The following is a 5,417-nucleotide window of genomic DNA, read 5'->3' as shown; positions in this document are numbered from 1 at the left end:
GAGCCGCTCTTCAACATATATTCACAAGTCCATTGCCACCGTCCTCCTCCACTTGACGTCATCCTCCATGGGGTGTATGACATCTTCCTCTAGACGCAAGCCCATGGAAACACACCATACCATGGGATCACTTGATCCCTCTCGGTACATCTTGTACGCTTTGTGTATTGATCATCTTGATTTACTCTTTGTATGAGATCTTGATCAACCTTGAGTCTCTATGACCATTCTTTGGATAATACCTTGAATACCTCCTTGGTCATCATATAAACTCCTTGAACCCAACATATGGACTTCGAGAAGTGCCTATGGACAAATCCAATAAATATAACTTAAGGCAACCATTAGTCCATAGGAATTGTCATCAATTACCAAAACCACATATGTAGAAATATGTATAACAAAGGAGCTCACAAAAAACTCCAAGATCAAGATCCAAGGGGTTCCCCTCATATAGAGGAGAAATTGATTAGTGGAGATGTGGATCTAGATCTCCTATCTCTTTTCCCTCCAGAACTAGCAAGTTCAAAGAAGGTCAATAATGGGGGAAGAACACGAGCTTGGCAGGTAGATCAGTCCAAGGGGGAAGAAGACCCCCTTTATATAGTGAGGGAAGGAATCAGACTGTTACGCCCACTTACAGCCCGCGCACAGCGGTACTACCGCTAGCAAGGAGCGGTACTACCACTACCTCTAGCGCTACTACCGCTGGTGAGGACCAGTACTACCGCAGGTGAGGAGCGGTACTACCGCTGCCCCTAGCGGTACTACCATTTGGCAGGGAGCGGAACTACCACTTGGTAGGCACACCAACCACGGTAGTAAAAACTTACTACCGGGCCTACCATCGCTGGGAAAAGATGCGCAAAAAGTCTGACGGAGTGGCAGTAAAAAGGCTACCGCTGCCTAGAGAGTGGTACTATCGTCCGCCACTGAAACAGCCATAACTTTCGCATACGAGCTCCGAATTGAGCAAACCCATTCTTGTTGGATTCAGGAAGACACGAGCTATCAAACATATATGAAAAAGCCAATTGTAAAGAGATGTGAGACCTCTATGAATGAAGAACCGGCAAAAGCACTGCTACCTCTTGAGCTTGCGTTGGTTTTTCCCTTGAAGAGGAAAGGGTGATGTAGCACATTGGCAGTAACTATTTCCTCAGTTTGAGAACCAAGGTATCAATCCACTAGGAGTATCAAGGCAAGTCACGAATGTACCTGCGCAAAAATAAAATTTGCACCCAACGCTATAAAGGGGTTGTCAATCCCTTCACGATTAATTGCAAGGTGAGATCTGAAGGTGGAAAGTCCAACAAAGTAAAAGTGTAGAGCTGAAAATATATTGTGAAGTAGACCCGAGGGCCATAGTGTTCACTAGAGGCTTCTCTCATGAAAGCAAGTATTACGGTGGGTGAATGAATTACTGTCGAGCAATTGATAGAATTGCGCAAAGTCATGATGATATCTAAGGCAATGATCATACATATAGGCATCACGTCCGAGACAAGTAGACTGATACTTTCTGCATCTACTACTATTACTCCACACATCGATCGCTATCCAGCATGCATCTAGTGTATTGAGTTCATAACAAACAGAGTCACGCCTTAATCAAGAGGACATGATGTAGAGGGATAAATTCATGGAATAGATATAAACCCCATCTTTATACCCTTGATGGCAACAACACGATGCGTGCCTCGCTACCCCTTCTGTCACTAGGTGAGGACATATCACCGTATGAACCCAAAACCAAGCACTTCTCCCATTGCAAGAATTATAGATCAAGTTGGCCAAACGAAACCCACAACTCGAAGAGAATTACAAGGATACGAAATCATGCATATAAGAGATAAGAGGAAGCTAAAATAATATTCATAGATAATCTGATCATAAATCCACAATTCATCGGATCTCGACCAACACACTGCAAAAGAAGATTACATCGGATAGATCTCCATGAAGATCATGGAGAGCTTTGTATTGAAGATCCAAGAAAGAGAAGAAGCCATCTAGCTACTAGCTATGGACCCGAAGGTCTGTGGTGAACTACTCACGCATCATCGGAGAGGCAATCGTGTTGATGAAGAAGCCCTCTGTGTCCGAATCCCCCTCCGGTAGGGCACCAGAAAGGTTCCCAAATGGGATCTTGCAGAGACAGAAATTTGCGGCGGCGGAAAAGTATTTTCGTGGCTCTCTCTGGCAGTTTTGGATTTTTAAGGAATTTGTAGGCGGGAGAAGTAGGGCAAAGGAGCCAGGGGGGGGCACAAGCCTGGTAGGCGCGCCCCCCAGGCCGCGGCTAGGGGGCTTGTGGCCTCCCCCGGGATCCTTTGCCTTGGCTCTCAAGTTCCCTGCGTATCTTTTGTTACGGAAAAAATCATTCCAAAGACTTTATTCCGTTTGGACTCCATTTAATATTCTCCTTTGAAAAAGGTCAAAAACATGAAAAAACAGAAATTGGCACTTGGCACTGAGTTAATAGGTTAGTCCCAAAAAAGATATAAAATGCATACAAAACATCCAAAGTTGACAATATAATAGCATGGAACCATCAAAAATTATAGATACGTTGGAGACGTATCAAGCATCCCCAAGCTTAACTCCTGCTCGTCCTCGAGTAGGGAAGTGATAAAGACTGAATTTTTGATGTGGAATGTTACCTAACATATTTGTCTCTTGTAACTTCTTTCTTGTGACATGAATGTTCAGATCCGTAAGATTCAAAACAATAGTTTACTATTGAAATTAAAACAATAATACTTCAAGCCAACTAGCAAGGTGATCTTGAACTTTTGAAATAACAAGGCCAAAGAAAGTTATCCCTACAAAATCATATAGTTTGGCTATGATCCATCATCCCCACACAACGAATTTAAATCATGCACAACCCCGGTATTGGCCAAGTGATTGTTTTCGCACTCTTACTTTCTCAAACTTTTTCAACTCTCACGCAATACATGTGCGTGAGTCATGGATATAGTACTATAGGTGGAATAGAGTTTGGTGGAGGTTGTGAGGCAAAAAGGAGGAGATGATCACATCGACTCGGCGTATCAAAGGGCTATGGAGATGCCCATCAATAGATATCAATGTGAATGAGTAGGGATTTCCATGCAACGGATGCACTTAGAGCTATAAGTGTGTGAAAGCTCAAAAGGAGAACTAGTGGGTGTGCACCCAACTTGCTTGCTCACGAAGACCTAGGGCAATTTTGAGGAAGCCCATCATTGGAATATACAAGCCAAGTTATATAACGAAAATTCCCACTAGTATATGGAAGTGTCAAAACGAGAGACTCTCTATCATGAAGAACATGGTGCTATTGTGAAGCACGTGTGTGGAAAAAGATAGTAGCATTGTCCCTTCTCTCTTTTTCTCTCTCTTTTTTTTCTTTTGTTTCGGATCTTTGGCCTCTTTTCATTTTTTTGGTGGGCATATTTGGCCTTTTTTTCTTTCCTCACATGGGACAATGCTCTAATAATGATGATCATCACACTTTTATTTACTCACAGCTCAATGCTTAGAGCAATAATGACTCTATAGGAGATGCCTTCGGCAGTGTACCGGGATGTGCAACGATCTAGCTTGGCGTATGACGTTGAAACATCTCGCTAGCTATCGTACGATCATGCAATGGCAATATATAAGTGACGGCACAAGTCATGAGACGGAACGGTGGGAGTTGCATGGCAATATATCTCGGAATGGCTATGAAAATGCCATAATAGGTAGGTATCGTGGCTGTTTTGAGGAAGGTATATGGTGGGTTTGTGCACCGGCGAAAGTTGCGCGGTACTAGAGAGGCTAGCAATGGTGGAAGGTCAAAGTGTATTTATACCATGGACTAACATTAGTCATGAATAACTCATTTACTTAATGCGAAAGTTTTTATTAGTAATCAAAAAAAAGTGCTAAACGCATACTCCTAGGGGAAGGGTTGGTAGGTGTTAACCATCGCGCGATCCCGTCGGCCACACAAAGGATGACAATCAATAAATCAATTATGCTCCGACTTCCTAACATAGCGGTTCACCATACGTGCATGCTACGGGATCACTAACTTCAACACAAGTATTTCTAGATTCACAACACCCTACTACATAACTCTAGTATTACCAAATCCATGTCTGATGACCCACAAGTATAGGGGATCAATCGTAGTCCTTTCGACAAGTAAGAGTGTCGAACCCAACGAGGAGCAGAAGGCTCTCATAAAACGGTTTTCAGCAAGGTAATAACTGCAAGCACTGAAAGTAGCGGTAACAAGTGATGGTGTAGTGAGGTGAAACGTAGCAAGTGAAAAGTAACAAGTAACAAGTAATAGCAATGGTGCAGAAAAGTGGCCCAATCCCTTTTGCAGCAAGGGACAAGCCTGAACAAAGTCTTATTGGAGGAAAAACGCTCCCGAGGACACACGGGAATTTCTGTCATGCTAGTTTCATCAAGTTCATATGATTCGCGTTCGTTACTTTGATAGTTTGATATGTAGGTGGACCGGCGCTTGGGTACTGCCCTAACTTGGACAAGCATCCCACTTATGATTAACCCCTCTCAGAAGCATCCGCAACTATGAAAGAAGAATTAAGACAACGTCTAACCATAGCATTAAACTAGTGGATCCAAATCAGCCCCTTACGAAGCAACGCATAGACTGGGGTTTAAGCTTCTGTCACTCTAGCAACCCATAATCTACTTACTACTCCCCAATGCCTTCCTCTAGGCCCAAATATGGTGAAGTGTTATGTAGTCGACGTTCACATAACATCACCAGGGTGCCCACAAGCCCTGTTGCCGCGGCCAGGGGGCAGGCCGCGGCCACCAGGCTTGTGGGCCCCAGGCAGCTCCCCTCTCGCACTTCTTTCGCCCAATATTTTTTATATATTCCCAAAAAAATCCACGTTGATTTTCAGGGCATTTGGAGTTGCGCAGAATAGAGGAATCAAACTTGCTCCTTTTCCAGTCCAGAATTCCAGCTGCCGGTATTCTCCCTCCTCAAATAAACCTTGCAAAATAAGAGAGAAAAGGCATAAGTATGGTACCACGAAGTATAATAATAGTTCATAAAGCGATAAATATCAACATGAAAGCATGATGCAAAATGGACGTATCAATGTCTCCAAACTAATTGAGAGGAATCAAACTTCTCTTTACTAATCGATGTACTTGAATATGGAAGTTTTTATTATATCCTCTTTGGATGCCTATCATCTTTAGGACTACTTTCATAGCACAAGCCAATTATCAAGTTACTGAGAGAGAGCACTCTCAAAAATATATAAGTGAAGATCGAGTGTTCTTATTTATCCAAAATATAACACCGTCGTGCTCTAAAAAGATCTAAGTGAAGCACTAGAGCAAAGTTATCTAGCTCAAAAGATATAAGTGAGGCACATGTGAGCTAAATTGCCTAACTCAAA

The sequence above is a fragment of the Hordeum vulgare genome, chromosome 2H, assembly GCF_904849725.1.
Source record: "Hordeum vulgare subsp. vulgare chromosome 2H, MorexV3_pseudomolecules_assembly, whole genome shotgun sequence".
NCBI classification, from domain to species: Eukaryota; Viridiplantae; Streptophyta; class Magnoliopsida; order Poales; family Poaceae; genus Hordeum; species Hordeum vulgare.
Note: the sequence above shows the minus strand (reverse complement) of the source record.